The following is a 25,947-nucleotide window of genomic DNA, read 5'->3' as shown; positions in this document are numbered from 1 at the left end:
ATCTTACAATAGAGATAAATGGATCTAAGTAGTTTAATTGCTTGAAATTATTATTGAATTTGTTTTGAATTTAGAAAATATTTCCATTTAGTGATGCTCCCCTTTCTGCCCAGTAGATTAGGGGTTTGAATCCCCCTTGCAATTAGTATTTTCCAAGCAGAGTGCTACAGACTATGCATGACTGGAAAGGTAGCTGCATTTATGTTCGATTGGTGTTTAGCTTCACAGGAGATATTTAAATATTCATGCAGCTAATGAGATATTGGTATAGTTGGACCACTTTACAGAGAACTGAGCTAATCAGTTTGACTTCCTCTTTGCAGCATCTGCTCCAGATTGCATCCAAAGCATTGTCTTGTAGGGCACTGATGGCTGGGCAGCTCCCAGTGCTGCCCTTTGATGCTGTTATGCTTCATGGTGTACTTCACATTCATGGAGCAGGGACTAGGAATGGGAATGCACTGCACTGCTGCAGCCACTAGATTCTAATGTAATTTCTTTCATTGGCTCAGTAAGTATTTAAGTAGTTTGTACAAAGGTGGAACATACTCTGCAGAAGACATTGAAAAATTCTCCTCCCCTATGCTTGATGATGTGGATTCAATCATTTCAGGGAAGGTAAGAAAACCAGGCTGGGTTTTCAGCAGAACAAAGTGGGTGCCAAAATCAAGTGCTCTCTTGTGCATCACAGGCTCATGCCCACGTCTTCCCCATTTCTGTTGCATTGTTTCTTTATAGACCCCTCAGTCAGAAAATAGTCTCCTCCACAATTTCGCTGCCCACTTCCCATTTAGGATCTAAATTTAAAAAAATGAAGCATTCACTAAGCTGTAATCTTGGCCAAGTACTTGCTGCTGATGGTATAGTTATTACAATTATTTCTTGTTGTTATTATTGTTCGGGGAAAAATTATGAATGACCTAAAGCTCCAATGTACAGGTTTTCTACAAGTACATAAATGTGCTCAGGAATGCTGTAATGGGGAAGCTAATTTGAAAGGAAGTGGAGGAGAATTTAGGTGTAGTTAAGTAGCAAATAGAGGTCAGCTGAACTGGAGGTTGTGAATAAAATTAAAGCAGGAAGTAAGTAAGAAATAGTTATTTATTTATGCAAATTGCTGTCCTGCTTATTTTGCACAGTACCTGAATCTGCTTATTATTTCCTGTGGCAAAGACTAACATTGGCTTTTTCCCTTCTGTTCTCCACCCCATCATCTCCCTCTTGTCTTTGTGTTTTGCTTATAAAGTTTTATATCCTCTTAGGCTTTCATATAATTCTGTTTACCTCTTTGAAATAGGTTTCTGTGGGCTTATTTGAAAAGCCAGCTCCTTCTGTAACTACAATTGCATAGCAATAATCTCCTTTAGGTGGAATTTAGGGTATTCAAATACTCTTGTAATTTTATTAATCAACCTTCATAGCTAGATTATAGCAGAATTTCTACTAATACCTTTGTATTAGCTGTTGAACTTGTTTCAGTCAGCTGTACTTTATCCCTGTAATTGCAGCCTTTCTTTAATAACCTCATTATTTTGTAGCTTTGTCCTTGTGATAGTCTTACTCTTCTCTTGAATTTCTGATATTTTAACTCCTGTTGAATGCCTGAAGCAATTTGTGCAGGATGTCATATTGTCATTGTTGTCACTAAAGCATTACAAAAGTTTAAAACCATTCATCCCATTACTTTTATAGATGATCTACAAAATAGACTTAGGTTCTGCTTCTGCTAGTTTGTTGGTGTATATATGCTCATTTAAAGTTAGTTCCAGTAGCCAGTCCTCAAGCGCTGGGTAATTGAAGCCTTTCCCTTCATTTTTGTTTTTTATTTTAATTTTTGCCCGATTTGTAGGAAGTGGCTGAATACTCTCCTCTGACAGCAAGTCTATCTTTTCATTATGTGCCAAATAGCTAAAACACGTTTTGTTCATAAAGGTGTTTCTAAAGAATTTCGCCTGCTGCAGAAAAAACAACAACAACAAAAAAAAAAAAAAAAAAGACCATGCAAATGGCCATGAGGGTTCAAGAAAGAATTTGAGGAGCCTTAAAAAAAAACATTATTGAACTAATGGATAGAATTTGTGTTTAGTGTCTGTTGCTTTTCTAGTTGTGTCCCCTCCCAGGATCTTGCCCACTCCCAGCCCCTTGATGGGGGAGGAATGTTGAGAGACAGTGCTGATGCTGTGCCAGCTCTGCTCAGCTGTAGCCAGAGCACTGGGGTGTTATCAGCACCTTTCCAACTACCACTGCTAGGCACTATGAGGGCTGCTGTGGAAAAATGAACTCTATCTCAGCCAGACCCAATACACAACTTCTTGAAAGAACAAAAGAATCATCCATCCCCCTCAACGCTCAATAGCATTAAGGGAAGGAAGACTGAAAAACTCTAAAAAGAGAATAAAATGTATCTTGTTCTAAATATCATCTTTACATTTTCATTTCCTTCAGTTTTGAAAAATGAAATTCAAGCTGCTTATCCCCTAAAATACACTCAAAAATAAGGACTATGCATGAATCAGAGCTTTGAGAATTTTAGCAGTGCTGTTTGAAGGTCACCCCTGCTTTCTTGTTTTTTAAAAGTGTTTCATCAGTTATTAGGATGGAGACAGTACTGATGTAACTGTTTGGACTGAGTCACCTGATTTATTGTCCTTCATTACTTCAAAGTCTTTGAGATACTTAGGTGGTTGAGACCTTAAACCTTGTAGAGAGTGCTGCAAAATGGTTCTCAATACCAGTGCTGGTGAGGACAGGTGTGGGGTCAAATGCTTGGTTCAGGCCTCTGTTCTTCTGCTTTTAGGAGTTTAGTGTGAATAAGAGGGGAAAAAAAAGCTACTGTACAAGAGGTGGCTGATTTTCTGCATACTGTTGGCAGTCCTTAAGTAATAGAAATTGGAGTTTTTTCCAGAAAAATCATTTATTGGTTCAAATATTTATGTCTGCTGCTATTGGATACCTTCTAGAGGATGTGATTCAGCTAGCATGTAGTCAAGGAGGGTTGCTGTGAGGTGGTCAGCAATGAATATGAACATGAGGCTTTTGAATTTACAGTTGTGTACAAGAGCAGTACTAAATAAATACTATTCCCTTTGTTCAGGTCTTCTCGCTGGGACATGCCTGGCCATCAAGGTGCTTATTTATCACTCTCAGTTTCATTGGCCATGGCAGATAAAGCTGACACAAGCAGCTGGGGAAGATTTAGATTTCAAACTGGAAAGAATGACAAGTGACTAGGGATAGCAGGGCAGTAATCAAACATAATCACACATATGACAACAAGAGCACCCAGTACTTGAAGCTGGTGCTGCATGACAGCATCTCCTTTGGACAAGCAAGTTGTTATCAAAGTTGCAGCAGAAGCAAGCTTCATGCTTTCTTATGCAGAATGACTTTTTTCCACTACTGAACCTCTGTTTTTACACACTTAAATGAGAAGTAAGAGGGCAACCAGCAAGGGTCTGTCTTTATAATAGATTTCAATTAGATTCCAGTAGCTGGCTAAGTCTGTAAGTCTGTGAAGTCTACAATTAGGATTTATAAAAAAGATTTATTTTGGATTTTGCCTTCTTTGGGATGTTTTGGACTGACATTTTGGCTCTATTTCTTCCACTATATTTTATAAAGCTCAACATATTCTGAGACAATGATACAGATAGCCACTCTGAGAATGCCATGTGTATGTTGGTGATCTATGTTATGATGGTAAATCACTGGTTCTTACAACAGATTGCAATTTTCTGCAGTGGGAATTAAGAATTAAACAATGTCATTGCTCTTCTGAGAATAAGACTGGGTTATCAGTGCCAATTCCTGAATCAAGCCAACTAGCCAAGTGTTAGCAAATTATCCTTGGAAGTTATTTATACTATCACTTTGTCAAATCTGACAGAGAAGTCATTTATTTAGCCATGAGTATGTGATAGCAACTTCTATTAATTTCTTTCCTGTGCAATGTGGACCGCTTACAACCTAAAGTCTCTTGTGATATTCTCTAAAATGTGCAAAAGTAGTGCAGACTCTTGATTAGATTCTACTGGCCTAAGGACAAAAAGAACCTATTGCTTTTCCCTGTAGCATTTTTCCCTCCTTATTCATGCATGGCTTTTGCTATTCTGGCAGCTTTAGGGACATTAAATACACCACCATCTTGACATTTCTTATTTCAAATGTTGTAGGTATAGAATATTTTTTTCATTTCTGATTATTTCCTTTGAATCATTTTGTGGGGTGATTAAATACATTTTTATCACCCAAATGTGTAGTCAGGTGAATGTGGCATGCTTGAAAACCCAGCAAGAAATTGATGAAATTATTGTGAGATTTGGTATATAATATTTCAATAATGTTATTGATTGACAGGACGTATATAGTTCTTCAGCAGGTACTGCTCTATTATGGTTTGTTCAAGTACAAGGTGTAGTAGTGGAGCAGGGAATGGGGACATCCTCTGAGGAAGTAACACTGGTGACAAAGACCACATCACTAGACAGATATTGTTTGGTAGTCTGTTTCATTAGTATCTAGTTAACTATGAAAGTATGCCTAAAGTAGTTTTAAAAGCCTTCTGCAAGGATTTTGCTTTCAGTTTGCAGAACTTTCAGGTAAGCCTATTCATTCCTTGCTAGCAAATTCCTTGGATGCTATTTTCTTAAGGGGCCATGTCAGAATTATCCCTTTTGAGAAAGTGTGGCCTCTTTGTGTGGTGAAATTTGTTGAGGTAATTCTTTTTTTGTGGAATGTACATATCACACAATGATGTACATCTGTGTTAAAAGTGGTTCATAAACTTAGCTTTTAATCCTTTCTTCTTTGCTTATTGTTCTTAAATGGATCAGGGAGAGAGGCCAGCTTCTTTTTCATTGCTGTCTCAGTAAGTTATTATTACAGGATCTGAACAATAAACGAGCTTTATTTGTTGAATGTTTTCTAGAACAGTTTCATTGAAATTGATGGAACAATTGCTTTATGTGCTGTATATTAAAAAGTTTAAGAAAAATAACTAAGCTATTTTGCACCAGGAGCATTGTCTTTTGCTTAGTTTTTAGAAGCTTTTCAGAGGCTTTTCTCTCCTAAAACTATCTGTCTGTAAATGGATGCTTGGATAACTGAATTCATTATGATAAAAAAGGTGTTTGGTTCTGCTTGCTTAGCTATTGTGAAATGAAAAATAAACACTCAGTATCAGTTCATTAAGAGGAGAAATCTCAGTAAAATATAATCTTTCTTTTGTTTGCTGCTAAATATTTGTTAGTTTCCATTGGGATTCTTGCTTACATTTTCTTATTTGTTAGCAAATGGACATTCAGACATTAAGAACCAGCCCCTCAAAGATATTAAGCATAGGGTTGCCATTTGTTTTCACAGGAAACTAAGAGTCTGAGTAAATGTGAAGCTCTAGTGCTCTGTAACTGAGGAGTGCTAGAGACGAATTAAACAAAGCAGGATGGGTAGGAGGGATGAACACTGACATGGAAGCTTAAGGGCAGCCGTACTGATTGATTCTCTCCTGATTAAATGAGACAATTGAGAATGTAGTCGTTTGCCACCAGATCAACTCACCTCTTTCTCCTTTCTATATCCTGCTCTTATAATAAGAAAAAGCTGAAAGGCAATTCTGGTTGCTGACATTAGCATAACTCCAAAGAAATTCAGTTATCTGAAAATTCCTCTGTTGCTTGTAGAAGGGGTTATATACCTGCAGTTTTATGCAGATCTAAGCACTTGAGAAGCTTAGTTTTGTGGAAAATTTTAGTTCCATTTTATCACTTTTGGTTCTGTGGATACTCTGATATTTTATTAGGCCTAGACTTTGTTGTCAAGGGAAGGGGAGGGTGGCAGCAGAGGATAATATTTGTGAATTTGTGAGAGGATAGAAAATTCACCTGGTGATTCTCCTGGTCACCTGTCTTGGTGCAGCATTTCCATGGAGTTGTATCTGAGCTGCAGAAACAGGGAGCTGTTGGCAGAATGGCAATGCAGGATTAATGCCAAAAGAAAACCCAGTCAGCTGATTACTGTGTTTTCTAAGACATACTTGTGTCACAAGGTCATTTGTTGAAATGGCTGAAGAGAAGGAATAATAAGTATCCTCCAAAGGTATGCACATAACTCAGTTTCAAATTCCCATGGAAAGAAATTTAAGTATGACTCTAGACTGGAATTTCATCTAAAAATTGTGCTTCATTTAGAAGAAGCCCTAGACAACCTAATAGACCCACCCCTTGCTACTTGTTCTGATTGTCAGTACCCTGGTACAGCCAAAAGTGTGTGTTGATTAGAACATACACAGGAACATACACAGCTCCTTACAGGAACTTACTGTGAAAGCAGATTTTGCCTGAACTCCAGGATGGACATCAACACACTGTACCTCATGCTCAACAGTGGTTGCTGAGAAGTGTCACTTTTGGCACTATATTTAGTCCCAAGTTCTTTGCTGGCTAACTTCCAGCATGCTTACTTGCCTCCTTTCCTTTCAGATGTAGAAACAGGTGTCTGACTTATTTTGAAATGTAAGTTTCTGTTTCTTTGTCTGTCATATTTTTAACTTGGCAGTAACTAGGCAGAGCCTCAGTCACATGTCTCAGTGTCCCCTAATAGACTCCCACAAAGAATGAAATGCTATCATTGAAGTATCTAATTAAGATTCCTTGGCTAAAGGCTGTTTCTATTGGACTCATAATTGCTCTGCCTGCAGGGTAGACTTTTCCTGGGGAAGAACAAACCATGCACTGGTATATGTGGAGTGGCAGCCAGCAGGAAATCATTGTGGAAGCAGAGGACCTAGGGGTCCAGGCAGAGACCTTGGGAATCTGTGTTTCATGTCTTCAGAAGAGCTGACCTTTTTGTGCCATCATATTTTCTGTTCAGACTGCAGGTGTGGTGCCAGAAGCCTCTTTGTTTCAGTTAATATCAAATGTGTCAAATAGCTACTTTTGGTCATCAACTCAGCTACTGCCTAGAGATTGCAGCTGCCAAAATTGTACTGAAGTGTTAATTTTGCTTCAAGGTTTTGTCAGAAGCAGCTGTTATTTTTACAGGGTTTTGTGTGGATTTATTACCAAGAAACACTTAAACACTAATATTTTTATTTTTTGAAAATTACAAGCTAATTTGCCATACTTCATAGAATATACACTAGGATAATATATTTTTTTGAATTTTAATTTTTTTTAAAATGTAATTTCTAAGTTAAGATTTAAATAAATAAACAGCTGTATCAGCCAATGGTAAAACAAAAATCCAGGATGCATAAATGTTTAGTTTGGTACTGGGTTAGAAACATGCCTTAAGATGTGCCAGAATTTGAGGAGGTTGTGATAAGTGAAATAAAACAATGAAGTTTGTTTGCTTATTTGTGTGAACAAGTGCTTATTTTTCAATTCAATCTTCCTATCTACTCTCGGGAAAATGATCAAAATATTTTTCTCCTGGACATAAATACATGGCTTGATATTTTGAACAAGCACTGGTTCACAATTCAGGTAAAATTCAACACATGTCAATGTGCTGTTCTTTCCTACTGATTTTGCCAGGAATGAAAACTTTTTTCTAGAAACCTACCATCAGCTGGGCCAATTTTGAAATATTCTCTTTCCATCCTAACATTAGCTCAATGTGTTGTTCTTACTGGGACTGCCAGCTGACGATCTGTCCAGTTTTCCATTTTAGTTCTTATTGCAGTATTCTTTCACTCTTCCATAGATGAAAATGCTATATAAATGCATATCACACTCTTAGAAATTTTTAATCAAGGCTTATCAGCTTTGCTGGCCAAATAAAGTGATGGGGAAGCATGAAATCGACAGATTTGAAGTTCTTTGCTAGGGAGGTAAAGGGTGGCCAAGTGAATAAAAACCCCCTTTCTTATTCCTACTCCCTTTAGGCCAGGCCACTGGCACTTTACAGTATACTGTGTCACAAAGAATGGGTTCATACAGGGTCAGGTACCTGGTGTGACTCTGCCCTACATTTCTGCTAGTTCAACATTCAGACAAGACAACACCTAGGTGAAGATTGCAGCAAAGCCTATTGTTTTCAGTACAAGGGAACTATGTATTTCACCTACACCTAAAGCTGTTGGTGCTTGTCAGCAGCTGTTTGTCTGAGTGGCTGGTGAGGGCAAAGGAGGAAGAAAGAAGTAGGATAAGCAGGGATTGCTTCTTTGAGCATAACAAAGTCACAAAGCTGCAAACACGCTGGATGCTTACAGCTAATATTGATAGATTCAGCTGAAAAGGTAAAAGGTAGCAGGGGTATTGGCAGCTGAAAGTGCTCAAAAGCTATCAAAATCACACCACTACCTGAAGCTCTTACCTTTTTTTTAATTTTAAATCTTTTATAAGTAGGAGCCTGTAAAATTTACTTTATGAACCTTTTCTGTGATTGTGGGAACTAAAAATTATAGCTCCTTGAGCTAGGTTTTAAGACACATAAAATATTGAGACATTTTTATAAAGCTGAAGCAATCAGTTTGACAGAGTTTGACAGGGACAACACCACCCTCTTTTCATGGTTAGGAAAGCAGCCTGGGATCTGTTGCCCTTTAAACTGCAGTTTTACTGCCAGAGGGTATTGGGAAATACTGTTCTGGGTTGGAGTGTGAAGTTTCCCATTGTGACAGGGAGTGACCTGGCATCTCCTGTCAGTCATGGCTTAAGTGAACATCTATGTTGTAACATGATTTTTCTGTGTACAAGTTTGCTTGTTAACTCTTGTATATGTTTAAATCCACAACTGATATGAGACTTTTCCTTCATCCATCCATTGTCAGTTTAGCCTACCAAAGCAGTCATGCAGCTCCTCTCATTGAGGTTTTACAGTCAGAGGAGCTTTAGAGATCATTGCTCAATGGAAACAATAAGATAAATATGAAACCCTTCCCTACCACTGATCTGCGAAGCTTTAATAGGTGTAGCAACGTTGGTTTAACTTTAAAAGGAGAGTGGGGACAGAACTTGAGATATGATGATAAAACACCTCCCCTCAAAACTATGCAGCTTTACCTCGGCCCTTCCTTCCCCCTGTTTAATTGTATTTTCTGTCTCCTGATTGCAGAAGCATTAAAGACCTGCAGAAAGTTTGATTCCCCTTTGCATGGTCCTCATGCTGTGCTAATATACACAGCAGATTTTGTTTCTCTCAATTATAGAGGGAGAAGTACTTAAGCCTTCACAAGGTCACACCTCCAGATAGGCATGACTGGAAGGACTGGAAATGCTAGCAAGTGCATTCATTAGATCTGGACTGTATCAACAGTAGGAATAGGATGCAAACTATGTTTTGGAAGAAGAGGGGCTGTCAAAGAAAGCAAGAGAATTGCTAATAAAGGGAAATGGATATCTAAATCTGCATTGGGGGAAGGAAGAGGCTGAAGGTCTGTTGCAGTCATTTTCCCTTTCTTCTTTGCAGTGGAATTGTATTTCTTGTTTTAATGTATTGCTTTCAATGCTTTCAATGCTTTCAATGCCGTTGAAGGCATATTGCTCTGCAGGCCTGGAAGGAGTTATTTTTCAATGACCCCACGTACCCTCCTGGTGTCCTCACAGCAGATTGCTGTAGGCTGTTTCTGCTTCCCAGAGGCTTTGGCAGCTCTATAAAACTTAAAAGAAAGTTAGAGTCGTGAGGCAAAGAGGCAATATTGTAAGATAATTTCTTGTGTGCAACTTGAGAATTATGGCATGAAAATCAAGATGAAATACAGGCAGTATCTGTGCAAAAGATACAGAGGAACTTGAGATTGTCAAAGTGAGTGAGAAGTTGCTATGAAAGATAAGGAGTGACAACACTCAGCAAGACCCGAAGGATGAAGATTGAAAATTGATCATGGAAAAATTATTAATAGCTGTAGAGGTAGATGACTTCACAGTTATATTTTCTTAATGGGAAAATGGAAAACTTAGTGGAAAAACTGAAGCAAAGAAGTGGGTGGCTTGATGAATACACCAGTGCGATCTAGCTTCAGAAGCAAAATTATTTTCACACTGTGAAGATCCAGGAGATTAAACAGAGGTCTCATTTCAATCTGCAGATGTTTGGGTTTAGGTCAATGGCTTAAAATTATACTTGGAACATGAGTGTTTAGTCCAGTGCTTGGGATGTCTCCTCTTGTGAAAATTTGTCAGCGCTCAGAACTTGCCAATTGAAATAGTTGGTTCCTTTCTGTTATTTTGTTTGGCCGGAAAGCAGAAAAAAGATTGGGGCAGGGAAATGGATTTTTTAACACATAGAGGCAAAATTCCACTTGCTCATCCACCCAAAACAAGTAACTGTTTTGATACGTAACAAATTTAAATATTTTCCTCACTTATAACAGGAGGCATAGTCAAAGACCTTTTATACTGAACATTCTTCACAACTTTATGCCAACTTAATTCTTGTGCTTGAATGCTGTTATTTGCTGCCCTCAAAATAATTAGGAATTTTGTCTGAATTTTTCTAAGAAATTGAATTTCTTAGAACTAGAAAGGCAGAAATTTTTCTTTTTATTTTATTTTAATTCTGAGTGAGATGCTTTCAGGATCTGTGTCTTAGGCAAGACAAAAAACATGCAAGTCTTTAGCCTGACAGTCAGTTTAATGACTGCTCTGAGAGTTGAAATCCATTCCATTTTCTAGAGTCTTTGACTAACAACCCCTAGATATCTTTTTACTTTTCCTTCTGAGTCTAAGACTTACAAAGATCAGTTTCTGGAAAGCTCGTGGAAGAGTGTTTTGGCAAACAGGCTTTAAAGCCTGCCTTTTTGTGCAGTAGAAGATATGACACTTGTGCTGACAAAAGAGATATCACTAGGGAACAAGTGGTATATTGGGGCCAGTGTGTGTTACATGGTGATTTTTCTTAAAGCTTTTTCTGCACGTGATTACACATTGTATTATTTTTTCCTATGTAACATTAATTCTCTTACTCTCCTGGTTTTATAGGAAAGTTTGCAATCCTGTAGCCAGAGACCAGATTAAACATATGGATTTTGGGTGTGAGGATGAGGGAGGATAGGTCCTTAGTACAGGTTGAAAGTGTCTCTCTTTTGTTTTCTGCTAGACATTGACAGAAGGCTGGCAGATTAATTTTTCTTTCCATAAAATAATTTCTTATAAAAAGACTAGGTAGGAAAGAATGTTTTCTTTTTAGTTTTTTTGCAGTGATCACCCAGTTAAGTTGGCTACAAGTAAATTTGTAGCTGACCAAAAATTTAACCAAACCAAAATTAAACCAAAATATGTTTGTCTAAATTTGTATTGAATTTTATGGTTTATCTTGCAGGAATACATAGATACACATGTTATTGTGACTGTTACTACTGTTTATTATTATTATTACCATTATTACAGGGCTTTTTCCCAGCCAAACCTTGAAATTACTGACTATGTGGTCAGATAATTTTCAGTGAAAAATTTTAAGAAGGAGGTGGACATTCTCATCAGGGAATAAAATGTGCAGGCAAAGCATAATTTTACTTGGAAGAGCTTTAGACTTTCAATTTAAGGCAGTGGAAAAAGTTTTGTAATTTTTGTTTCCAAATATGTAAGAAAGAGAATGGGTTTTTTAGTCAAGCTGTTTTCACCAATGAAACAGAGGTTTCTTCTGCAAACATGATTTTGAACCATTAAAGTCTGGGCCAGATTTCATAGTTCAGTAATAGACACAAAGAATGGAAAGTATGCAAGGAGAGACAATGAAAATTGAAATAGTTAATGAGTGTTGTACAAACTTGGTGAACACAGTTTTTTTACTTTTACTTCTGCAGTTATAGTAAGCTGCTTTTACATTGAAAACACCAACAAAGAAAAATATGTTGCTCAACAGTAAACATTGTCTGTTTACTAGACATAATTGGCTGGAAAAAGGTGTATACAAAAATTTGGTTGATTATCACAAGCTGATGTTCTATCTTTTACAAAAGTACTTGACTAGAATATTACTGTGAATCTCTTGAGAAATAGAACTGAACTGAGCTTCTTCAGAGTGCTGTGATGCACAGCAGCAATTCCTTGCTGTCCTCTCTTAGACATTGTGTAGTCTTATGTATTATATCAAGTCCCCGACATAATGCAAGTGAGCAGATTTGAAGAACATAACATGATTTTATTTTAGTACCTTTCATTTCTCCATTGCATAAAAGCACTTTGGAAAGCAAGGAACTAAACTCTAGTAGTGGAGTCACTATGCGCCTTGAAATGAAACATCATTTTGCACTCAGCAATAAATTGCAGGGAAACTTGAGTACAAGAATAGAATTAGGAATTAGGGACAGAGAATCAACTGGGAATTTAAACAGCTCTGTTCACTCCATCATGTTTGGAAGTGTTTTTGCAAGAATGGCCCCATTTTCAGATGTGATGTAGACTTTATTGAGGTTCTGAAAGATTTGAAGGCATTTTTCCCTTTTTCATTTTTATAGCCCTTGAGTTTTGGGGAGCTGACCAGCACTGGAAGTGTCAAGATACCTGGAGAGGTGTTGCTGTTGAGAAATTCCCAGCTGAGTTCAGAAGTGTTGGGAGTCCTGAAAGACAAGTAGTTCTTTTGTCGAATCTACTTCTATTTGCAGACCACAGAGGTTTGAATCTCATTTATTCCAACCTAAGTCAGAAGTAATCCTACTGATTTCAGTAGGTGTGATGCAAGGTCAAATCAGTGTGAGTGAGATCTAAATCCAGCCTTCAAAGGGCTGGATAATTTCTTGTAAAGATTTTTTGAAATTCAGTGTGCTTTTCTAAACTGAAATGTCAAACTTTTTTAAATTTTCCTGTTAGCTAGAGAACTTTGTTTTGCATGAGAGAATAAAGCTGAAAGAAGTATAAATGTTATACACAATCATTTTAAAATAACTTTGGGAAATCACAATTCTCTTTTTATTTTTGTGTTGTCATTTCCTCTTGGAGAAGTACAAAGTTGCTGAGTCAAATGAATCTAATTTGTTATTGGTTATGTGAATAAGTTTTACAGTAATTTTCCAGTGGTGAATATGGACTCTGACTGCTGTTAGGAATTCTATTTTGTGTTTTATTATTAGAAAATCATCACAAAAATTACAGCAGCTGCAGTGTACCTATGAATCTGTAGGTATTGTTACCCCCTCTACAGGCAGTGGATGTTGAGCAGTCTAGACATTATGGATGCTGTGTGTTTCACCTAATCTTAGCTGCCAAAGCTCACTCAGTGAAGAGAGAGACAATTTCACATGGTGGCTCATCCCAGCCTCTGTTCAGATGGGGAAGATCAGCTTTGGATGTATCTGTCTTCCTAGCTGCATGACAGAGGGAGCTGTCACGCTTGCTATAAACAAAAGCAAGAAAGGAGCAACAAAGCTCCTTCTCAGGAAACTAACCATCCTTGTCCAAAAAAAGAAAGGAGAGAAATAGATACAATGGAAACTATTAGGGTCTTTACAATGCTACTGAATTTCTATTGGAAATTAGTCCTCAATTTCCCCGTCAGAGCAGGTTAGTGCAGAACACTCTGTAAATTTATCCTGTGAAAGGATATCTGATATTTTTAGGATGGGTACACAAAAGAAACAAAAATTTTAAAAAAAATCAAGAAATGGGCTATTTGGGAAACTTTAAGCAGTGTTGCCTTTCAGTCTGATTTCTGATCTGTATTTTCCCTAGGAATGAAAGTGATCTTTCTTGGAGTGTTCTTCCTTCCTGAGGGTAGTCTTCTCTACCCCACTGTGGCTGTTTGTATTAGTAAAGACATATTCAGTGTTAGCAGCAGAATCATCAGTCTGGCTATAGAGAACAAGGTTCTATTTCTGGAAATGTTCTGTCACCAACATAATAGACTTCAGTGGGTACTCATTTGATTGTACAAAGTCATTTTAGAAAGATTTTCCTATGCTGGTGAAGAATTACTCTTTTTCAGTTAATAGCAAATAATCTTTGTCACCAAAGGGGTCTGAACACTATGGTCTATGTGGTAAACTATTTTATCTAAATAGCTACCCTGCTTGCCCATCTCCATTGACAAACTGTCATAGTCCATAGAAGACTATGAGAGAGTAACACTATTGAAAACATAAGAGATGCATCAGGAAATTAAAAAAAAATTGTAAAAGCTATTCTTATCTTATATTGTTATATTATTTGATTTCTACCTATTTATTACCAAACAAGAGAACATATGCCTACAGATGTATAAATATAGAACCTTACTTTCATCCAATCAAAAAGTGAAGAGAAAGGAAAAGGCAAGTTTTGCTTCCATCCATACTTTACTCCTTTTTGTACGACTTTTGATCAACAGCCTTTCATGACCAACCTTATCCTATTCCTCAATTGTCAAAATTATGTAGGAATTTCATTAAGATGCAAGAATGATTAAAACAACCTGGTTTTACATTCTCCCCAGCCTAGGTCAGGACTGTTTGATGTGCTTTAGGGTATATTCTTCTGGGAATCTCTTGCAGATCTAGGTGTCATTTCAAACGGATGGACTTCTTATGGATTGTTCTAGATTATCTGGGCTCTACTCAGAAAGCAGCTAGGACACTGATCAAGTGCTGTTACGCTGGTATAAATATCCCACTGTTACCAACTGCATCTCCCTTTGATGGTTTGAATATTTGTATCTTTCAGTCTAACATACTGATATAATCTTATCTATGTGAGCACTGAGGCTAAGCTATCACAATTTTTTTTTTTCCTATTCTTATTTGTCATGGTCTTTTAGCTATTTTTAATTCAGATGATCTTATCACTAAGTCCATGTGAATAAACTTTTCAAGATATTGAAATACATCAAACTTTCACTTGCTTCAAAACGTACTGTGTCTTGTATGATTTCTGCAGTAACTGCTTTTGCACATCCTAAGGCATTCATGGTCATCTGCAAAAGCTATTATCTGAGCCTATGCTCCTTATTTTTTTAACCTGTCTAAATTTAATGAATCTTTTCAATGAAGTGTCTCTGTATGATTTCAGCATGAATAAAGTTTTCACTTATGCCCTTTTGTAGGTAAGGATTGTAAATGGGTGCCTGAGTGCAGCAGTGGAACTGCTGTATGGATGAGCAGCACTCGTTGGCTGCTCACTGAACCCTGTTTAGTTTGTCAGTGCTCCATGTCACTTTAACAAGTTCAGATATGCTGTATTGCCATTTGGCAATTCCTCAGCCAACGATTATATTTCTAAGCACAGTTTTGGTGTTCTGCATGTGCTCTTGTGTTCCACTTTTTCCAAGGTCTTTCTGAATGCCTTATCTGAATACTGAATTTGATGCTAAGAGAATGTTAAAAGAAAGAAGAAAACGTTAAAGTTTTCCAAGGTTTTCTGAGGTTTTCTCGCTTTTAACTTTTTTTCACTATTCTTTTTTTTTCCTACTGTCTGCAGGTGGATCATGAGGATGTTGCAAATTCTTCATAATGAATTACAGTCTTTGTATTTACATACTACTTCCCCAGCAGATGCTTTGAAGTACCTAAAGCAGGTAAATATATCCTTTGTCCAGGGTCTATTTTTTTGTACTTCTCAGGGTTGTTCTAGTTATGAAAGTGTAATGAATCAGCAATGATCTTCCAGCATTCTTATGGTAAACACAAGGACTGATATGAAAGTTCTATGCTAAAACCCTGAGGTGTCAAAAGGCTGTGTCTTATAATGCCTTTCATAGGGAATTACATTCACAAGCTGCATTTTAAGCCTGCTTGCTGTACTTCCTTCTGCATCTCACAGCAGCACTATTCTAAATGAATAAAATTAAGTCATTCAAATAACTACTGTTCTATCTCTGCTTCTGTTTCTGTCATCACTAATTGTGTCTTAATCTATGGATGTTTCTTGCCCCCTTTGCTCAACTTCTTGAGCCTGGAGGAAGTGATCCTTGAGGATCAACGAGCTCTCTTTGACCCCTCTTCCTGGCAGGACCTGTTCCTGTGGGATTCTTCCAAGAAAATCCCTAAAGAGGCTAAAGTTAACTCTCCTGAAGTCCATGGTTACAATCTACTCACTGCCCTACTTCCTCCTTGCCCAATACAGAATTCCACAATTTCATGGTCACTGCAACCAGGGCAGCCCCCAGACTTCACATCTCTAATAAGACCTCCCCTGTTTGTCACTATGAGGTAAACCACCACACCATTCCTTGTGGGATCCACCACTACCTGTGACAAGAAGTGGTCACCAATGCTTTACAGGAGCTTCCTGGACTGTTTGTGCCTCATTGTGTTACTGCATTCTCCTGAATGAGGAGTGACCTGGTTTGCTGACAAAAAAAAAAAAAAGTCATAACAGTTTAGGTTGTTTGCTCAAGTTGCGTTTCGGTAATAATGAAGTAGAATATTGAATGTAATAATAATGCAAGAAGTAATATAGAAATTTCTGATATAAAGATGACAAAAGAGCTAAGAAAAAGCATATCTTAATTGATATGGCTAAGAGATGACTATGACATTGTATGAGAAACAGAGAAAATATGGGCAGGAATGTTGTTTCTTTAAAGCTATCTCCCGGGTAACGTCTGTTGCAAGTGGAACCAATTTGCACAGACCACACTCAGTATAAGAGAAATGTACTTAATTTAAGGAAACCAGGAGAATTTTCCATGCACAGCATGTTTGTTATAGTGATGTTCAGTTCTCACAATGTCCATTGATCTCTCTGAGCTCTGTGATGAAGGAGAGTTTATCCATACACATTCCATCACTCTGAGAGACATTATATGAGCAAAACCAGACTTGATACCCAGGCTGGGCTGTGCTCCTCTTTCGCTTGCTCCTTTGTCTCCATAAATGGCTCTCTGGTTTGCATTGGATCTCTACACACAACTTGATTTTTTTTAATATTCAGGTTTTTGCTAATTGTAGGTAGAAGACCACATTTGAATTGTTACACATGAAAATACACTTGCTATGAGCAATTTTACTTCATGTAAATAGCAACAAGCTGCTTGCCTTAGAAAAGACCACCTGGAGGCTGCAGGATCAGAGGTAAGTTCTGGTGCAACACTAGATTCAGACAATTCTGCTTCTGCCAGCCTGACCTCATGGCAAACAAGAAAATGGTGACTTCGACCAAGCTGAGTTCTACCAGTGCATTTAACTTGATATCTGTAAGCCTGTAGTTTTTATAATTTAATAATAGTAGTGCAAGTTAATTGAATTTAATCAAAACTGAAAGATGGTAAGCGTATGATTGATGAGAAGCCCCTAATAAAGCTGTTTCAGACTTCACTACCTGACAGACTAGAAACTAGAATTTTTCTGATCTCTTAATTGCAGTTTACATCCCATTACATATTTTCTACATTCACAATTAAAGCATTCTTTTTCCTCATTTATTAACCCCATGCCTATAGATAACAAATTCCTCCTGGTCTTCATTTTACTTGACTGAAAACAAGTCAGTTTCATCTAGAGTCACCTCATATGTTGGGCTGGTCATTGCTCAGAGCATATCAGTACTTACTCTTTACATCTGTTTTATATCTGATTTCCTTGTACCTAAATATGTGTTGTGACAGCTCTATTTTAAATAGCATCACATGACATTTACATTTACTAGTTCAACTAGAAACAGTTTGACTAACATACCTTTTAATTAAATAATAATTTATTACTGCTTCTCTTTGTTGGTTAATGGTCTTGCCAACATTTCTTCTCTTTCAGTTCTAGCTGATGCTAAAAATTCCTGTTATTTCTTCAGTTCAGGATCTTATATTTTATTTTACCATTACATTTCAGTTTCTTTGTGTTTCCAGGTCACCTGGTTCTTCCTAGGTGTTATTCCATTTATCTCTTGAATGGATTTACTTCATGGCTTTGTGTTATTGGCCAGTTTCTTAATTTTTTTTTGTTAAAGGAATGATAACAATGGAATAATCAAAATTATAAAATACTAAGCAAAATTAGACAGTGACCAAATTTATTGAAGGCTGTTTTTTCAAGGCAGTGTCACATAATGTTCCCTCCATACCTTTCAAATCCTTTGCCTCCATTCCCACTGGCTGTTTTGTCTGTGGTCCTAACTCCTGTATCCTTGTAATTACTGAAAATGGGAGAACTAATCTGCTCTGCAGCACAGCGACTGACCTTCTCTCTAGTTGATCTTCTTGAGAAATACAATACCTCTGACAGGAAATTGAGACTTATATTTGAGTTTTGCACCTTCAGCCTCCATTTCAATAAATAAGAATATTTTCTGAGAGAATAACTTTAGTAATTTCTTTACTTGGGCTACAACAGCAACCAGATCTTTCATTTTTCTTCAATGCAGAAAATTTCAATTAGCTATTAACTCTTAATGTCTTTCCACTTTCATTCCACAAATAAATTCTGTGGAACTTATCTTAGCTATTTTTTAAATTTTCAAGCTGAACAATTCTTTTCCTTTCTGCTTAATGTTTTGTTAAACGATATATCTCAGCAGGCAGTTCCTGAGTTGAAGTAGTTTTGTTCAGCAGTCTTCTGGGTAATACAGAGCCTGTCAGTCAGAATGAAATCCGAATAGTTCTCTGTGTTGCCATGCAAATTCTAAATCCACTTAGCTGGGTTTTCTCTTTCCTGGTCATTAAAGACCCGTATTAGTTTGAAAACAAACCAGTGGGAGATCACAAGTCAGGATTATAATTTAATAGGAAAAATTAAAATAAACGCAATAATATGAGATAAAAAAAATAAAAACCAAAAGTCAGATACAACCTGACACCCAGTTAGGGTGGTGGTAGCAGTCCAACTGAATTAGTTCAGTTGAAGCAGTGATCCTGTGGCAGGTCTGGTCTTCACCCGAGGGTCCAGTGGTAGCTCTTGTCCTCTAGGAACCCAGTAAACAGGGCTGCTTAGACAGTTCCAAGGCCAGGTTATATCCAGGTGGGAATGCTTGGCTCCTCCCTCCTGGGTGGAGCATCTCACAATAGGATAAGTCTATGAGTCATGTGGTAGGTCCTTGATGGTCTGTTATTAGGGGTGGGTCTTTAGCAGGAGATAACAACTAACGGCGCACAGCTGGTGGTAATAGAATACTAAATACATCTATATTGTAACCTAGGACAAGACCAAACAAAATTTATTAAATGTATAATGTGATACCTGCCCTTCAGCAGGCTAGTTCAGCTGGCAGGTATACATTTTGAAAGCAATTCTCTTTCTTGGATATAGAGATTATAGTTTTGCTTGAAGATGAAAGATTAGTGTAAGATCGGAACTATATATTGTGCTCGTATTTCATCATATTGTGGAGATGATTTTAGATTTCTTAGAGAAGTTTGTTTCGTGGTAATGGCAAATCGCGTAAATGTATTTAGAGTTATTTCTGTGCCTTGCAGTAGATTCTGTTCATTAAAAGTAATGATATGTTTTTTAATATCAACAATAACTAGGAAACAGATCACTTGTAATTTTCTTGTTTTAAGCCATATGGTATGTGGTACGTGGGTAGCTGCTCAATGTAGAAAGGTCAGAAGAAGCCTCAGTTACTGATGCTACACCTCTGTAGTACAGCCAGTTAAAACTCAGCTTCCTAAAGAAAGCTGTCATTGTCTTACCTTTGTTGTCATATCTCTTCTACCTTTTGGTGCCAAATGTCGAGCAAGAAAGACTGCAAAGTTCTACTCTGCTTTTAGTGTAAACAGGCAATAGAGCTGGCTGTCTTCACAGGCAGAAGTTTAAAAGGAACTCCATAAATGTGATATGGTTGGAGACAACTAAAACACTCCATGTTCTTAATTGTTCTTGGAATTACTGGACTGGATTTTTTTTTTAAATTGATATTTCAAAACATAAGAAGAGATACAAACAGCCTCATGTTTTAATTATTTTTAAGCTGAATCATTACTAATAGTTTCAGTTATGTAATTTTTGGGGTCCATGAAAAGTATATTACTCAATAACATTCATATTTAACTAACTTTGCCTTGAAAACCATTATCACTGAATCATTTTCCTGTAAATATGTTTGAGTTTCATAAGCTGACAATGAGTAACAAAATCACACCAAGTGTTATCATGTGGGCAAAAAATATGAAAGATATGAGTAGGAGTCTGCTTCCTACTTCCTCTTGATAGAAGTTAGAGGCTGCTTCCATAATTTAGAGGTTAAATATTAGGTTTTTTTAAAACACTGTGAATCCTGCAGGGCAGAAAGAACACTAATTGAACAGCCAAACTTTGATATATCTGGTATGTTTGAATGAGAAATAATAAAAATCTATTCTTTGGGGGCAGTCAATTCAGTCATAACCTTATGGGTTATTTCAAGTGAGCAGGACAGAGAATCCTTATTTCATATAAAAACACTACTAATACCCTGAAAAATGAATAATTCAGAGATGTTAATTTTTCAGGTTATTTTCTTCTTTCTCTCTGCCTTCTCCTAGGGGATAATTGTCTTAAGATGAAAAAAGTTAAAATATTTCTTACATTTGCATATGTCCTACTAGGTGTTTATTAAGAAAGTGAAGGTCATGAAAGTTGGTTGTAAAGACAGAGGAAAAGGTTAACAGGACTTGTCTTGGTTCTCAGGTCTTCTGAGATTTCTTTTTCAGAAGAATTGGACCAGGTCCAACCAATGTTTTGTACAACCAAGGACCTTAATTCACATGGCAACAAGCAGCATTTTACTTGTTAACCATAGTGTTTTTAAGAAAAATTAGTTTTGTTGGTTGATTGGGTTTTTTTAAGGGAAGCTCAACCTGAAGGGTGACCCAAGATCTCGACCATTATGGAAATTTCTGCAGGAAGACTAGAAGGCAAAGCTGAGTGAAGCTTATGGTCCCTATGGTAAGTTACAAAATTCTCTGCTGGATTTCAGACTTGACCATAGTTTCTGTTCTATGTCCAATACTGTGTAGTTGTAGTCCTTCTAAGAACATCCAGGAGACATAGGGTCAGGTTATTTAAGGGCAATGATTACCAAGTGTCCTAGTTGAAATTAATTACTTCTCCCTAGATATTACTCTATCATGAAAAGTTCCTATCAGTGAAGAAAAATAATTCTAAAGCAACTTGTGTTAAGAATGGACTAGTCATGATTACACTTTATCAAGTAGATGAGAACATGCCTTTTTGTAAAGTGTGTTTTCCCTACCTCACAGTGTAATCTTAATTTTGATCTGATTAATTTTCAAACAGTTGCTCTTCATCCATGAGCTCATCTCCATCAAACAGTAGATTAATTTAGTGAGGGTAATATACCTGTATTATGTGAAGGGCAAACAGAACTATGTATCATTAATAAATATATTCAAATTTGAATCTGTGATGTCTAATCAGTTTTTTAAATAGTAAAAGATGAATGACCTTTCTGAATCTTTGTGTTGTGACTTGTCTAAAATTTTAATTTCTTGCTTTGTCTCATGAGGTGTGCTTGCTTTGGAAGAGTTAGGTGTCACCTGAAGAGAATACATCCTTATCCAAACAGCCACACACAAAATAGAAGTGTATGGTAGCTCAGGCTATGAAAGTTAATGGAGCAGAATGCTGTACAAAATATGAAGTACCTCCTTAGATGGCACTCTTCTGTCTCATGATGAAAACACCGAATGATGCAGAGAGATCCCAGCAATATAAGAATGAGCATTATCCTTCTATCTATGGGATAGTGATAGCATGGCTAATGTGTTTTAGTTCTGGATGTGGTGTGCACAGAATCAAAAATACTGATAATGGGTACATGAGCTGCAAAGACACTTCTCTGAAATTACTGGGGAAGAGAAAAGGTAGTAGCTAGCCATTCCAATGAATTTTGACAGGGATTCATCTGTCAGAGATTAATTTCAACATTTCTGTTGAAAGAGGAAACAAAAATGTCTTCAGTGTGAGAGAAGGGTCAATGAAAAGAGCTAAATGACTAATATTTTCTGTGACTTTCTGACATGCTACTTTTAGTATATTCTTGTTAAAAGTAAAATTACTTGTTTTGAAACTACTGAGTTGTTTGTCAGAATTGATTTAATAAGCATCATTAAACATTTCTTCTTGGTGTTTGGTAGAAGAACTGAACAACACTAGGACTTTGAATCCTTTGGTAGGAGTAGTAGTTTAAGAAAATAGAGAATATGCAGAATCTAAGTAAACATGGGAGTTTTACAGAGCTTAATATTTTCCCTTTGTTGCCACAGTTGGCTTGCCTGAGGCCTCATTTTAAGAAAAATTAGATAACTGCTGGATTTGTTGACTGTCTGCATGGTATAAGTTTTTTTTAGCATGCTTACTTGAAATATTGGAACAGGGAAATAAGAAATGTTTTCATGTTCTTCCATTCCTTAGAACTTTGATATGGTGGATTCTACCAGAAAGGGTATAACCAGCTATTCAAATGGATAGGGCACTCAGTTGAGAAAGGGTCCAAAACTTGTATGGAACCTTTCCTACACAATCTTGTCTCTGAGGTTACAACTAGTATATAAGACCATCTTGCTCCTGGGAATAATTCTCAACAAACAAGATGTGTTTCTGTAAACAAGAAGTCTTAGCTTTGACAAATTATGGTGAAAACCTGTTTTATTGGAAAATTTCAACCCAGGCTGCTGGCTACAGTATACAAACTGAAGAGGTTTGCTGTAGAAAGTGCAGGTTGAAGCCTGTCTGTTTTATTAAATTTCCTCTGGGACTGATTTTTTTTTTCCTAGGAGCCTGAGGAATAAACAGTCTGTTATTTTAAGAATGCCTCATTAAGATATAACAACCCAAGCACACTTATTTGATTAGCTGTCCTGTAGTCTCCTAACTGACAAAATGAAGCTGAGTGCTTGTGCATGGCCTTGACTGGGATATATCTGATCAAGACTGGACATAAATGAGTTGAAGCCAAGGGCCAGAAGCTGATAAACTACTTTTGAGTTTTCTAATTGTAAGAATAGAACTTCTTATAGGGTGTCAAAGCTATCTGAGACCAAGACTATTATTTTGCAAAGTCCACATGCAATATGCGGATCTGATTTACAACCTGTGTTTTGCTTTTAAAAGATGTAATATGAAAAAGACATATTTCTAAGTTTCTACCTTGCCTGTCTATCAGCCTCCCTAAGTGTTGTTGGATGGATAATCACAAACTAAAAAACACCACTGACATGTAAAAAATTTGTGAATGTAATAGCAGGGATGACCAGCTTGGTGAGAATGGTTGTTTAACTCAGAGTGTGATTCATAAATATTCAGGAACAAAGTAAGCAATTTGTTTCATTCTTTTGAATGTTTGTACATCAGAGAAGATACTGTAGAAAATAGCCATGACTTGTGTGCTGTGTCATGATTTTTTTTTTTTTAAAGAACTTTCAAAGAATGCTTATTTCCAGATGTGTTTACCATCAAATTAGGGAGGAGTACTGCTTGGACAGCTTTTCCACCATGTTCATGGGATTTCATCTCTGATAAGAGAGGAAAAACTGAGAGAAACCCTCAGATTTGTATTTGGCAATATATCTAGGAAGAGTTTGGGTAGGAGAGAAAAATAGTTCATTAGCACAATGTAGAAAACTATGATGAACAGAATCAGACAGACCTGGACATTGTTTTGAAGTTAATGGAAAGAAAATAACTGTCAATATAAAACTAATAGTAAAATTGTCAACAAGGAAAAATATGTGGAAAGTCAGGCATAGTAATCTAAAAAATAACCGAAAAGAGAATAAAAGAAAGCTTTTCTAAATCAGAAAGCCTCTGTTTGAAATTGTTTTTCAGCTACAGTTTTATCAATAAAGCATAAATACAGAATTTAATTTCTTCTTCTGTCCCCACAACCATATATGCAAATAGAGGCATAGGTAATTTTCAGTGTGTTTTAAGAGACCTCAATTTGATAGAAAAGAGTCTTTGGAGGAAATAACTGAGCCCAGATTTCCACAAACAAGCTTACAAACTAAAACTGAAGGATAATATAAAATAACAGCAGAAAACTTAGATTCACAGTTGAGTGCTGGAGAATGAATCTTCTCCAGAATCATGGGAAATATAACTCCAAATTACTCCTGACATGCCTGAGTGACTAACTGTTCTGGAAATGTTCTGGTCTCAGATTTGAAGCACTAAAGAGACCTATAAGTGAAGCTATACACAGAAAGTGTCCTTTTCTTTAAAGCACACCCATTTGAAGAAACTTTTCATTATTCTGTTCATGCTTGCATCTGCAGCATAAAGCAGAGGTCACTTGCTATTAGCTGGGCCAGTTCAGAGTTAAAAAGTATCCTTTAAAAAAAAATTTCCTGATCCCATTTTGCAAATTGGATAGAAACCACAATGCTATTGACCTCAGACTCAGATTAGCTTAATTTCATCACATTTATTCTTGCATTGTTCATTTTGTGTATAAAAGAAAAGGAAAGAAAGGAGATGAATGGCAGCTGTCACTTGTTCTAAGCCTGAGAGACTATTTGAAACCCTTTTGTGACATGAATAACGTATTTCCTTGGTAGACAACAGAAATATGTTTATGTCCTTGTAAAATAACCAGAATAATTTAGAAGCATTATTAACAAACAAAGGATGTCAAGGATAGATTATTTGGATTGGTCTCACTAGACTCAGATGAATATAAATGACACTTGCTTCCTGAATGTGCTGAGATGTGAAACGCAACAACAAAATTTCTAATCAGAACTACCAAACAAGTAGGTCTTAAAATGTAACAGTCAAAACCAAATGTTATGCATATCAGTGTGAAAACTTGTAGTCTTAAAAGAGATGCTTTGAGATCTCTTGATGAGCTTCCTGAACTAAAAAGCCTCATTTGTATCCAAACAATACTGCTGTCCTGACTACGTAGGGCAAGAACTCTTTTCATAGACTGGATTCACATTAGCATTCCATCAACACAAGTTCAGCTGATGGAGGTTCAGCAGTAAAAGGTAAATTGGAAACTAGTAAGGACAGGTCATTTCTGTGGGACTCTGTGGTGTGACAGTAGCTAAGGGATTGTGTAAAGATGTGGACACCAGTTTCCCAGAATTAGTCTCTTCCTGGTTTGTAGAGCATTCACACTTTATACAGATAACAGTCCTGGTTGAAGCTGTGTGCTAATGATTTTCTTTGCTTTCCACAGGCACAGTTTTGGCAACTCAAATGTAAAAAACAAACAAAAAAAAAAAACATGTGGACACAGGGACTTGAAAATAGCTGTCAGGCTGAAATGTAAAGTTTGGCAGAGCAGTCTCAGTCCTACTGCTCTTCTATGATGTTCTTATTGCTTCCTTGTCTCTCCCTGGGCCAAAGGGGCAGTTTGTTGGAAATGCTGATGGAAACTGGCATGAGCCAGGACTAGATCAGTGAGGTGACAGGCTGCTGTGCCTGCTGCTCCTGGCTGCTACCTGTTCATGCTACCTGCAGCATGCTGAGTGATGTGCAGGGTCAGGCTGACAGGATGGGCCTTCACCTGGGAGAAAAGTGAAGCTCAGAACATGGATCCCATGACACACTAGCAGCACTTCCATGCTCTGGGCTCCCTGACAGGGAGCTGACTGATTGAAAGGCCAGACAGGGCTTTAATTGCATTATTGCTAAGCTGACTTAAAAAACGTGAGAGAAGGAGCAATGGAGAAATCTACATGGCATAAAACTATTTGTATTCATGTGAACCTATTTGCTGTATTTTTTTAATCTTTCAGCTTTTAAAGAAAATGTAAACCTAGATAAATAGGTGCTTCATTCATCCTTCTGTGGATTTTACTTTTGTTGTGTGCTCCCTTTCTTTCACCCTATACTTTATTCTGTTCTATAACTTATAAAGCTTTTAAATTTAAGACTTCTTACAAAGTAAGCTTTCTACAAGATCCCAAAGAAAATAAAATCTTGGGTTCTATTTAGTTAGATTTTGCTCTGAATAGTAGTGTAGTTGAATGTTGTATACTGTGAGTTACGAGCATGTGTTTTCAATCACTAAATAATCTTGAACTTCACAAAAAATTTTAAAATCAGTGATAAATACATTAATACATTGATGGTTAATTAAATACATTCCAGTTATCATCATAACCACTTGAACTGAAGGCTATAGATTATCATACCTAAAATTACCCTTTCATGGC

Source organism: Lichenostomus cassidix, chromosome 3 (assembly GCF_008360975.1).
Source record: "Lichenostomus cassidix isolate B80296 chromosome 3, HeHo_3.0, whole genome shotgun sequence".
Classification (NCBI taxonomy): Eukaryota; Metazoa; Chordata; class Aves; order Passeriformes; family Meliphagidae; genus Lichenostomus; species Lichenostomus cassidix.
Note: the sequence above shows the minus strand (reverse complement) of the source record.